The following is a 13893-nucleotide window of genomic DNA, read 5'->3' on the forward strand; positions in this document are numbered from 1 at the left end:
AATGAGAATCAAGTAGTTGACCATCTCTCTAGATTGGAGAATCCCGGTTCGACTTCATATGATAAGACATTGATCAATGAATCTTTTTCCGATGAGCAGTTGTTCGCAGTTCAGGAGGAATAGCCATGGTTCGCAGATATTGTGAACTATCTTGTTAGCAATATAATGCCTCCTAATATGAATACAGCTCAAAAGAAGAAGTTTCTGCATAAGGTGAAGTGGTACATGTGGGATGAACCATATTTCTTTAGACTGGGAGCTGACTAGATCATCAGGAGATGTATCCCATTCTGTGAAATGGAGGGGATATTACGAGATTGTCATTCCACAGTTTATGGTGGACATTATGGTGGTGAAAAGACGGCAGCTCGTATTTTGCAAGCAAGTTTTTTCTGGCCTACGTTGTTTAAAGATGTGCATCAGTTCGTTTTAAGGTGTGATCGTTGCCAAAGAGTGGGGAATCTTACTAGAAAGGATGAGATGCCTTTAAATATGATGCTTCAAGTCGAGGTCTTTGATGTTTGGGGAATCAATTTCATGGGACCATTTGTCTCATCCTGCAATAATCAATACATCTTGCTGGCAGTAGATTATGTCTCGAAATGGGTAGAAGTCAAGGCTCTACCGACGAATGATGCAAAGGTAGTGTTGAGTTTTCTCCATAAGTAGATATTCACAAGGTTTGGAACGCCACGGGTAATCATAAGTGATGAGGGGTCGCATTTCTGCAATCGTAAGTTCACTTCTATGATGCAGCGCTACAATGTGAATCATCGTGTTGATACTGCGTATCATCCGCAAATGAATGGTCAAGCTGAAGTGTCTAATAGAGAGATCAAGCGCATTCTGGAGAAAGTTGTTTATCCGTCAAGGAAAGATTGGTCTTTAAAGCTCGATGAAGCTGTTTGGGCTTATAGAACAACATACAAGACTCCACTTGGGATGTCCCCGTTTCAAGTTGTTTATGATAAGGGATGTCATTTACCTGCGGATCTTGAGCATAAGGCTTATTGGGCGTTGAAGAAGTTGAACCTTGATCTAGATGCAGCTGGGAAAAAGCGAATGCTTCAGTTAAATGAACTTGAAGAATTTCGACTTCAAGCGTACGAGAACAACAAAATGTACAAGGAAAAAGTAAAAAGGTGGCACGACAGGAAGCTATCTCCTAAGTCATTCATACCGGGGCAACAAGTTCTTTTATTTAACTCTTGTCTCTGACTTTTTCCTGAAAAGTTGAAATCAAGGTGGTCTGGATCTTTTATCGTCAAAACTGTGTTTCCATATGGAGCAGTGGAGATTTTTGAGAATGATCTGGACCAAACATTCAAGGTTAATGGTCATTAATTGAAGCATTACTATGGGGACACAACAAATTGATCAAAGTACTCTACGTCAAGCTAATGATGTAAAAGAAGTGCTTCTTGGGAGGCAACCCAAGACTTTAACCTTTAGGAAACTTTAGAAGTTAGTACCATATCCAAAAAACCCAAAAAAATCAAAAAAATTGGGCAGAAAAAAAGTTTTTCCAGAAACCCCGCTTGGAAGTCCTGGGCGGCCGCTCAGGACCCTTCTGCCAGAATTTTTTTTTGCCTTATAAAAAACCACAAGAAAATCAGAAAAACCTAAAAAACATAAAAACCCACGATTTCTCTCCCACAATTCCACATTTTCTCTCCCACAAACCCCACTCCTACTCTAATTTTAACCATAATTCCTACCCTATATATACACACAACTCCTCCATATACACTCCCATATACTTTCAACTTTAAAACTCTCTCCTACACTCAAAACACAACTCTTAAACACTTTTTATCAATTTCAATGGCACCTAAGAGATCCCGAACTATTGATAGCAGCAACACCATTCCTACTGTTGATTCTTCGAGGGGAACTGCTACGAGACCTCATTTGATGGATAAGACTGCTGAGGAGTATATTAGGCTTCTAACTAAGCCAATTTTGAAGGAGAGGGGATTTTTACCATCGGGGAGGGATGGTGAATTATTACCAATGATTGCGGAGAAAGGGTGGATTTCTTTTTGTGAGTCGCTGGAGGCGGTTCCAATGAGTGTGGTTCGCGAGTTTTATGCGAACGCCAAGGCTGAAAAGAATGGGTTTACTGTTGTACATGGGCTTACTGTGGATTATCAGCCGGAGGCGATTCGCCGTGTTATTGGGCAGTGAAAACGGAAGCCCACAGAGGAGAATTGGAATGAGAAGACCCCCGAGGATTTTGATTTGGATTTGATTGTGGCTACCCTCTGTCAGTCGGGCACGGTGTGGAAGTTTAAGACAGGATCTAATGAGTATCGTTCTTTTCCGGCGGTTGCGATGAATATTTATGCCCGTGCATGGAATGCCTTTATTTGTGCTAATATTTTGCCTACTTCGCATGCACATGAGGTTACAGTCGAGAGAGCAAGGTTGTTATGGGGGATCTTGAATGAGGAGTATTATGTGGACCTTGGTGAGTTCATCTACCAAGGGATTTTAAAGTTTTTGAGGGGGCGAAACACAACAACATCCCTTATGTATCTACTATCATGAAGCTGTGCAGAGCAGTGGGAGTTCATTGGACTTCTCACGAGCAGCTGCAGATGTCGGCCGCTCCTATTGACTCAGCGACTCTGAATGCGATGCAGGAGTGGACAGGTGGAGAGCCCGAGGAGCATGGTTTTGGATATCGTCTTCCCGGAGGACATCCAACAGCTCGTGCTACCATGGCTAGGCCCAGTCAGGTTCGTGATGAGGCAGGCTCTTCTAGAGCCCAGGAAGGTGCTGGGATGGCTGATTCCCAGTATAGGAGGCTGTCGAGGAGGATGGATATGATGTATGAGTCGTAGAGTAGGTTCGCTCAGGAGCTCACCCTTGCACTTGGGACTACTTTCAGAGGCCTTAGAGCTGACATCTAGTGGCCCATTTTTGGTGAGGACTCTGCTTATCCGCCTCTTGACACTCCACCCTCTGAGGGTGATGATGATGATTTCTCCGAGTAGGTATACCCTGTGTTCCTTTCTACTACCTTCACTGGGGACAGTGAATATTTTAAGTTTGGGGGTGGTAGTTAAGGAATATTTTTGTGTGTGTGTCATGTAGTTGCATATTTATGATAGTTTAGTTCATATAATTGCATATTTGCCATATAGAGTTTTTTTTATAGCTTTATTTATCATGTCATTTAGCTCATGCATATACCATGATCCCTTTTGCATTGCTTTCCCGATTGATTTGTGATATTGATGCAAGTGTAGTGATAGCATTAGAGTGATGATTGAGTCTTGTAGGTTGACATGCATGCAAGAAACACTTGTAATCTCACTAAGTCTTAGAGTATGCTTAAGGACTAGATTGTTGTCATGGTTCGATGGTTTTTGAGGTTAATCTATTGATTATGCTTAGAGTTTATGATAGGCTCTTAATGATAAAAGGCATGAAAAGAAAAAAATTGGAGTAAAAATTGGAATTCATTGCTAACTGTGGCTAGGCGTCAAATGGCTAGTAGCCGGCTCGTATTTTTATGCGAGTAGTCTAGGGTTGAGCAAGATGGAGCGAAACGTACTTGCTCAGAAATTTGAAAAAATAGAAAAAAAGAATAAAAAGGGGAAAGAAAAAAAATAAAGAGTTAATGCATAATTGATCACGAGTGGGCTCTTTGGTATTCGAGTTATTAAGTTCTTAGGTGACTTTGTGCCTAGTGACCTAAGGCTTTTATATTCTGGGATCCGCTAACCTAACGCTCGCTAAATGGATGCCACTGTATAAGTCTTTTGTGGACCTCACTCATTACACGGTCAAATAAGCATTTGTTGTTGTGTTGAATAAAAGCATGATCCGTAATAAGCTCCAGTGATCTTGAAGTGTTATAAGTCATTTTGTGCCTAGAATTTATTCTTCGTATAATCATGTGATTGCCTTGAGGATAATCGAGTTATGATAATTGATCTAGTTTCGAAGCATATCAGTTAAGCATCCGCACACACCACGTTTCTGCTTGTATGTTAGATTGCATGATTTGATTGATCTTTATTCGCCTAATTGCATTTATTGAGATGCCATGAGTTGGTTGGTTTAGTCATTGTGAGGGGGATCGCTGCATTTCATGTAGATTGCATTCATGCATGTTTTTGTTTTATTTTTGAGTCTGTGACGCTTGAGGACAAGCATCGATTTAAGTTTGGGGTGTGATAAGTGACATTTTATACCACTTAGAACGTCTTATAATGGCTTGAATTGATGTCTTGAAATAAGGTATTTTGTGTATTTGATGCGTTTTTCTAGTGTTTTTGCATTTCAGGGTATAACTTGTGTATGTAGGAAGAATTCATCAGAAATAAGCCTAGGGAAGGGCTTGGCATTGGTTGTGGAAAGTTGGGGGCAGAACGCAGCAAAATCAGGAGCAGAATTCAGAATTTTCTAGAAGGTGCTTGGGCGCCCGCACAGGATGCTGGTCGGCCGCTTGGGAGCTTGGGCGCCCGCTCAGGAATCTGGGGCGGCCGCTCAGGCACGAGAATTTTAATACTGAATTTTATAATCCTTATTTTGATGGAATTCTGAGACGGGTGGTTCTTGTGGGCTTTTATATAAGTAGTTCTCAGAGACGTTTCACAGAAGGGTGGTATCCAGCAAGGAGCAAGGAGAGAAGGAAGAAGACCGTTTTAGCACATCACAACGAAGAAGAGGAAGCATACGTTTTCTTGTGATTCTTTTATTCGTGGTATCAGTGGATGCTAGTTTTCTTTACTTTGAACCTTATTACTCTTGTGATGTCTGGTTTTAATAAGTATTTTTATTAGTTTATATTGTGTGTTATTATCATGTTTTCATATGAACCCATGGTAACGATGAGTTTTATCATGGGCTAATCGTGATCATGGGGTCATAACGGATTTACTATGGAATTCTTTAGTTAGTTATTTAATACCTTAGTGTATGATGATTGTATGATATCTAGCATAGGTTGCACTTATTCGTCTTATGTACGTCACGAACATATAAGATATTCTGTTAATCTCATGTGAAGTGACGATGGATCTCGAGGTTTAGAACTTGCCATGCTAGCATAGGTTCATGTATGTGTATGCATGATTAGTGGGTAATTCTAACCATTTTACTTGCCATGTGTAATCATAAGGAATAACTTGTGCTTAAATCGTTATGTTGTGAAATTCTGTAGACATATAGGGTCTCAACATAATTGATGCCTATTCAACTTCTATCTTAATTGTGGATGTTTGTTAGAATGGTATTAGTACAACGAAAGTTGGCTTTTATCAGTTTCATGTTGTTCGATTAATATCATCACCGTTACATGCTAAGGGTAATAACGATAACTATTGAAGGAAGTAGTAATGAAGTTATGATCTCATGTGTGTTTAATATTGTTAATTGAAGTGTCAATTAAGTGTTTAATTCTCGTAGTTAATTGTAGTTAATAATTAGTTAATCAAATCTAAGTGTTATTGTCGTGACATTGAGAAGTAATCATACATTGGTCAGTAAGTGTTAATTGAACATAATTAGTCTAAGTCTCTGTGGGAACGAACTAGAATTTATTCTATATTACTTGTGAACGCGTATACTTGCATGAATTATTAGCGCGTGTTTTGTGCCTAACAGTTTGCAAGCCTGATGAAGCAAAAATGTATAGTATGACTTTCCAGCCAGAGTTGTTAGAAAAGATAAGGAAGTGTCAAGAGGGGATAATGGATCTGGAAATCAACCATTTTGTAGGTGAAGAGTTGTGCACACAAAAGGACGATCAAGGTATTCTTAGGTTTTTTTCTAGAATTTGGATTCCACCAGTAACGGAGTTGAAGAATGAAATTTTACAGGAAGCTCATAATTCAAGGTATTCAATCCATCCAAGGAGTACAAAGATGTACAGAGATTTAAAGGAAAATTATTAGTGGCCAGATATGAAGAGGGAGATTGCAGAATGGGTTGGCAGATGTTATACATGTCAGAGAGTCAAGGCAGAGCACCAGAGACCAAGTGAATTATTGCAGCCATTAGAGATTTCAGAATGGAAGTGGGAGCACGTTGCCATGGATTTTATAGTCGGATTACCAAGGACAAAAGCCAATCCCGATGCCATTTGGGTTATAGTGGACAGACTTACCAAGTCAGCTCATTTTCTGCCTATAAATGAAAGATTTTCACTAGACAATTGGTCCATATGTACCTGAAAGAGATCGTAGTTCGTCATGGAGTTCCTATGTCTATCGTATCCGATCGAGATCCGAGATTTAATTCGAGATTTTGGGAAGAGTTTTCAAGAATAATTGGGAACGAGACTGAATATGAGTACGACATACCATCCACAGATGGACGGCTAAAGTGAACGAACAATCCAGACAATTGAAGACATGTTACGCGTTTGTGCTATTGATTTCAAAGGAAGTTAGGATGAACATTTATTCTTGGTAGAATTTTCTTACAACAACAGTTATAATGCTAGTATTGGGATGCCACCATATAAAGCTCTTTATGGATGCAAATGTCGATCTCCAGTATATTGGGAAGAAGTAGGAGAACGCAAGATACTTGAGCCTAAATTGGTGCAATAAATAAATGAAGTTGTTGAAGTTATCCAGAAGAGATTAATAGTAGCACAAGACCATCAGAGGAAGTATGAAGACCAATCAAGGAAAGATATGGAATTTGAAGAAGGAAATCTAGTATTACTGAAAGTGTCGTCGTGGAAGGGATTGACAAGATTTGGTAAGAAAGGAAAACTGGGCCCTAGATATGTCAGACCTTTTGAGATTCTAAAGCGTGTTGGCAAAGTAGCTTATGAGTTGGCGTTACCCCCGCACATGGAGCACATTCACAATGTTTTTCACGTATCGATGCTTAAGAAGTATAATTCCGACTCCAGGCATGTAATTGAATACGAGCCAATAGAACTTCAAGCAGATTTGTCATATGTAGAGAGTTCGATAGAGATTCTAGAAGAAAGAGAGAAAGTCTTAAGAAATAAAGTGGTAAAGTTAGTAAGAGTATTGTGGAGAAACCCAAAGGTTGAAGAGTCAACCTGGGAGTTAGAGAGTGTTATGAGAGAAAAGTACCCTCATTTGTTTTCTTAGGAGATTCTGAGGACGGAATCCTTTTAAGGGGGAAGGATGTAATATCTGGGATATATCATGTAATAATTTTGGTTAATAAATAAATATTATGCATGTTCAGTATGTATTCTGTGAATTATTTGTTAAGTGGTATATGTGTTTGGTTGATTAAAAATAATATAAATTGAGTATTTTATTTTTTATATGTCCAAAATAAAATATAGATAATTGTCATATATTTCTATTTATTTTTATGTTGATTTATGATTTTATAGAAAAATTTATGGATTTAATAAAAAAAAATTCCGAGTATTTTTAAATCATTTTATATAAAACTTCACCCGTTTTTACGTTTTTATAACCCGAAACTCTTCCGAGAACTCCTTCCTAACCCAATTGCAATATTCCGAGCATTTTCCATGTATTGACTTTTTCGATCCGGCGTACGGTTTGTCCTGTGCGGGTCCCAGCACAATATTTTCGATACAAAATTTGTTTCGGTAAATCAATAAAACTCATATTTTCGATAAACGGGATCTTTTTATTAAACTATTATAATTATCACCTCATAATACGTGTAACGAGGCGCTGAGACCAAGACCGCAATACAAATTGTATAGATTTGGATAATTATCCCAAAACCGGTACCGTTTTGAATCTGTTTTTATAAATAAATGTACTATTTTATATCCGGTATGATCCAACGGGGTGCCAATATTCCGTAAATATAAATTGCCCTTATCGAATTTTATTTTGTACAGAAAGTCATTTGCAGCTAGTAATTATATAATTTTACAGAGAAAAACCCTAATTTCTTATAACCTTCTGAGAATCAAACTATAATTTTGAGGTGTTATTGAAATCTGCTCGGGAAGTTCTAGTAACCAAAATGAAGGATTTAAGAAGTACTATCAGTTTCTTCAAGTTTCAGAACTGCAGAAATCAAGGTTTACTTTCTATACTTTTATTTATTTTCGAATTATTTTGATTAAAATTATGAATTTTTGTTCGGATGATTGTTTGGAGGATTTGATGATTGCATGTTGTAGAGCTTTTCTTCCTCATGATTTTGATATATTATATGACTGATTTGGAGTTCAATAACATGTTCAAAATTGGGTTTAATTTTCGAAATTCAAAATTAGGGTTTATAACCTGTACGAATGTTTTTAATTGAAATTTGGGGCTTTTTGTTCTAGGGGTTATTAGATGCTTTTGTTGATTGTATCGTGTTACTTGTTGAATTTGTAATCGATTCATGTATATTACAAAAACTGACGATTCTTGGTTTGCTCGAATCGAAGAAAACAAAGTTCGCTGGAAGTGGCGAACTTCTCAGCCAATTTCCGGCCAACTCCGGGGTTATTAAAACGATTTGATTGTTGGGATGTGTTCCTGGTTATTAGGAGAAGTGATCTGGAGCTTGTGGAGGTGTGAGGATCCCGGGAACGCCGTTTCCGGCGAGACAGGGCGTTTTCCGGCGACGGGGTTGTAAAATTGCACTTTAGTCCCTATATTTTTGAAAATGATGAAGTTTGGTTCTTGAACTTTCCAGAATTTGCATAAATAGGATTGCTGTTTATAAATTATTTAAAAATCATATTTTATATTTATTTTAATTACATAAATTCATTTTTAATTATTAAAATTCTAAAAATTATTATTTTAATTCCAAAAAATTATTTTTAATTCAAAAATAAATCTGAATTAATTAGTTAATTATTTTTAGTTAATAATTAATTAGTTAATTGGTCAATTAATTCAAAAATTAATTGATTAATTGATTTAATTAATTATTAATTAATTTTAATTAATTATTTAATTAGATTTAATTATTTATTTTTGATTTAAAAATTCCGAAAAATAGTTTCGCGCTTTAAAATATTATTCAAAATTGTTTTCAAGGCTTGATAATTATTATAACATTATTTTGAAGCTAGAATCGGCCAACCAAACCATGTTTCTTGTTTCAAAAATGGATCAACGACCCATTTAAATTCCAAAAAATATTTAAAACTCCATATTATATATCTGAAAGATCCTTTTAACATCAAACCTTCTTTGAAAAGTATTTTCAATCAAACATCTTACGTGTTATGTGTTATATATGCATTGATTAACGTGTTAAATGCGTATGTGTATTATATGACTGTTTTGATCGTATCTTCCAATCTGTAAATCAGATTTGGGTAAAATGAAGGGTAGATAGAAGCTTATATCGAGTAGAATCATATGAGTTGAGTATTGAAAGATACTTATGCTATGTGAGCAGAAGAGGCAAGGCATAAGAAAGGGAAGCAAGTAGTCGAGGAGTAAGAGGTTGTGATTGAAAGCTAGTAGAGTTTAGCAAGCTAATACAAGGCAAGTGTTCTGAACTTTCTCTACATATACTGTGAATAGTTGATAGTTCTATTTTATATTGCAAGTGCTTTGAAACACTGAACCCTAAACCTTGATTCCAGTTATTGATCTTTAAGCCGTAAACCTTATTCTTTCTGAACTATTGATTATTGAATACCCGAATACGAACCACAGATGTACGATACTACTCCAAAAATACATACAAACTAAATACTGAACACTGAACCAGGATTACTTACATACTCAAACCATTGTACCTTATACATTGAAAGACCAAATTCTTGTAACTCTGAAACTTTGATTCTTTTGTTATCCAATTCTTTCACCACCTAATAGCCATTCTTTGTAATTGCCATATTGTTTCCTTGTGAAGATTGAAACCATCCTATGATTGGAAATCCAATGTTGTTTATGATTCTGTTTATTGCTTTACATTGTTTATTCTGTTATTGTGATAGAATTGGATTGTTTTATAAAATTATGGACCAGATTCGTGGTCAGACCATATTGGTGGTCAAGTTAGGCCAATGTGTGCCTTGGATCCGGTAATTAGAGCAGAGCTTTGTGCCTTGCTCGGGGTTAGTGCGTGACTGATCAGCAGGCTATCCTTGGTTTTTAAAATGAAAATCTAATATCCAATTCTAAATCATTATTCATTTTTCACTTGATACCTTAACTCATTTCACTTGATCATTATTTATTCTCAGTATTGTCAATGTGACTTACTGAGCTAGTTAGCTCATTTGTGCAATTTTGTTTATACTCTTTTCCAGTTAAGAAGGAACCGGTTGGTAGCAAGGATCCCCAATCCAGTACGAGAGCTAGGATTCCAGGTGGATCGGAATAAGCTAGATAACGGCTTTTGGAATAGTTTAAGTTTGTGTAGTTTGTAATAATGTTTAATATTCAGTTGTAAGTTTAAATAGTTGGGATTTGGGCGTTTGTAATATAAGTGTGTGTGTGTGTGGCTTGTGTGCATACTTTAACCTGTTGCGGTCCGTGGTAGTTGGTAAGTAGGATCACTGCATATTATTATTATCTTTATTATTGTTATAAGCAGGTTATAAATAATGTATGTGTGTATGGACCCCAAACTTCTGACCCGGGATTGGTGGGCACCACAATCATAGATCCTTCTTAAGTATTCAGGATCTGTGGCTTCTAAACACATGGCCATCCTGACTTTGCAGATTGGATATTCATGCACTTTCAGAATGAGCACCTTGATTGCTTCATACCTACTCATGTTAGTTCTTATCTGTGATATGACTGGGGGTTATGTCTTTGGATCCAGATTATGTGTTTCTTCTTCTCCCTTGTCTGACATGGTTGATCAATCTTCAGATCTTAAACTGTTTGTACGTTAACAACAAACTCTAATACTAATTGTTTGGCCCTTAATCAACTGTAGAGGGGGGGGGGGTGAATACAGTTAATATAATCAACTAGACAAAGCTTCAACATAATCAATAGTTTTTATATTAAGCTTATAAAAACTTATTACAAAAGTACTCTCTCGAAAGGATGAACAAATATCCTTGAGAGCTGCTAGGTTATGCGAACGATATAACAATATCACAATGCTTATATCATGAACCTAATATGTGCTTTATATAGAGCACAACTACCAATGTATAAGGAATCCTATTCTATTAACAACAAGGAAACCTATACTATTGCTTTTGCGATAAAGTACTCCACTGACTTGAGTTGCCATTTCCTTTTCCTCTTCAAAGATTAACTGATGTGATAAATATTGATTTCATCATTCGTTGACATCATCATCTATCGATATCGTTATCCGTCAAATAACAATATCCGTCAAATAACAACATCCATCGAATATCAACATCCGTCAATGTCATCATCATCGGTCGATGCTTATAATCATCCGTTGATGCTTATCACCATCATCTGTCGATGTTAGTAATTACCATCTGTAGATGCTTCTGATAGTTTCTGTTTGATATCATCAATTGCTCCTAACAGTGGCATATTGAATGCAGCATAATAAGGATTTTGTGCAAATGGCATATTAACAAATTGTGCATTTAAATTCTGTGCAGGCATAATAGGCATGACATCCATTCGTAGTAATGTGGACATGTTGGAAAGTGAGGGAGGTGTAGACATGGGTGCAGGCTTAGCAGATTTGCAATTAACAGACAAATAATTTACACCACCACATTTAACACAGATTTTTCTAGGTGCATACTCAGGTGTATAGTTGTTATGTTTTTTAATTCCTAATTTCCCATTCCTGTTGTTCTTCCTTTTAGAATCTTCCTTAACCTCAATTTTCTCCAATCTGTCACTCAACTGCTTTATTACAAGATGCCCCATATTTACTCTTTTATTCTGCTTGGCTTGACTTGATTATCCTGTAACAAAGTTTTTAGAAACTGATCCATATTTCTCATTTAGTTTAGCTAGATTGGATTTGCTAATAGGCTTCTTTTCTATCGACGGATGTGGTTCCTTATCTTTCGAAGGATAATCCTTTTTGACTGTCAACGGATAAACTTCATCATCCGTTGACTCCACATCCGTTGATACACCTTCTACCAACTCAGGATCCAGTTTCTCCTTGCTCTTTTTCCAGGCTTCTTCACTGAATGATTCTATTCCTTGAACTTTAGAAATATGGTTTTTTCTACATCTCTTGAAGACTTCCAAGATTTGATTACCTCTTGCTCTCATTCAAGCTGCTTTCTCAAAATCTCCTCTTACTTCAAAGATTCAGTCAATTCATCTTTTGCAATCTTACACTCTATCTTCAGCTTCTCAAACTCAACGAATTGAGTTTCTAACACAACATTTCTCTCACTTAAGAACAGATTGTTATCTTTAATACTTGTGTTTTCTTCAGTGAGTTATTTAAGTGTAACACGTAAATGATACAATTATGTTGACATGTCATTCATAACATCATTAAACTCATCTTTAGAAAGGTGTGCTAGATTAGTAGTGATTACCTGATTGCTTGAAGAACTGATTTCTGCCTCATCTGATTTAGCCATAGGGCTAGGTGGACATAGCATGGTTCTTCATCTTCCCTATTTGCTGTCCAATCATTTTCTTGAGTTAGGAAAGCCCTTTCCTTCTGTTTGAGAAATTCAAAGTATTTCTTCTTATAGTCAACTGGATCAAACTTCTTTTTCTTAGAATTGGGCTTTCTGCATTCATTAGCAAAATGACCACTCAAGGCATATTTGAAACACTTGAATTTTGATTTATCCACCATGTTTCTATTTGGCTTGGTTTCTCCAAAATTCTTTTTAAATTTGAGCTTGGAAAATCTTCTTGATAAAAAAGCCAGATGTTCATCTATGTCCTCCATTTCATCCTGACTAGGATGATCTTCATCCTCGGCCATTAGCCCATTTCCTTTGCCTTCATAAACCCTTGAGTTTGATGCAGATTCCACAACTTCGACCTTTATCTCTTTCACTCTCTCTTGTTCAGCTACCAATGCAATAGATCCTCCCTTCTTTCTTCTTTTCTCTAACTGCTCATCTTGTTCCAACTCAAGCTCATAAGTTTTTAGAATTCCATAAAGTCTTTCCAAAGTGAACTCCTTATAATCTTTAGAGTTTCTAAGAGAAACAGTCATAGGTTTCCAGTCTTTTAATAGAGATCTGGGGAATTTCATGTTAGAATCTTTTGTCTGATAAACTCTTCCATGTAGATTCAGTGCATTTAGTAGTTTTTGAAATCTACTAAAAATATCGCTCAAAGATTCATTGTCTTCATAATGAAAGTGCTCATACTGCTGGATTAGAAGTTGCATCTTGTTTTCCCTCACTTGTTCAGTTCTATTGCATATGATTTGAATTGTATCCCAAATATCCTTAGCAGATTTACAGTTGATAACATTGTCAAACATATTGCTATCAAGACCATTAAACAAACTATTCATAACCTTTTTATCTTTGTGCACTTGCTCAATATCTTCATCTATCCACTAAAATTGTGGCTTCGAATGATTTGCTCATTGCCTACAGCTCCATCAGTGTCTGTAATAGCTCTTCGAGGAACATGAGGACCTTTCTCGATACAATCAACATACCTTTCATCTTGAGAGAGGAGATGAAGGTGCATTTTTCACCTTCCAGTGGTGATAGTTGTCTGTATCCAGAAAAGGGATCTTCACTCCAACATCCTTCCTGCTCATGATGTTAGTTGTTTTCATCTTTAAACTCTTAGTGTGTCAAGAGCTTGCTCTGATACTAATTGTTATTCCCGAACAATCTAACAACAGAATTACAGAAGGAGGGTTGAATGGAATTCTTGTTTCTTTTGGATTTTTTAAAACTACTAATGAATATATATATATATATATATATCCAACAGTGTTTGAATAAGCTTGTTGCGGATAAGAAATATTCAAGTATTCAATCACAAAGTAAATAAACAATAATGTTTAAAAACTTTCTTGTGGATTGATTTTTCCACCAGATATATT

Source organism: Apium graveolens, chromosome 3 (genome assembly GCF_009905375.1).
Source record: "Apium graveolens cultivar Ventura chromosome 3, ASM990537v1, whole genome shotgun sequence".
Lineage (NCBI taxonomy): Eukaryota > Viridiplantae > Streptophyta > Magnoliopsida > Apiales > Apiaceae > Apium > Apium graveolens.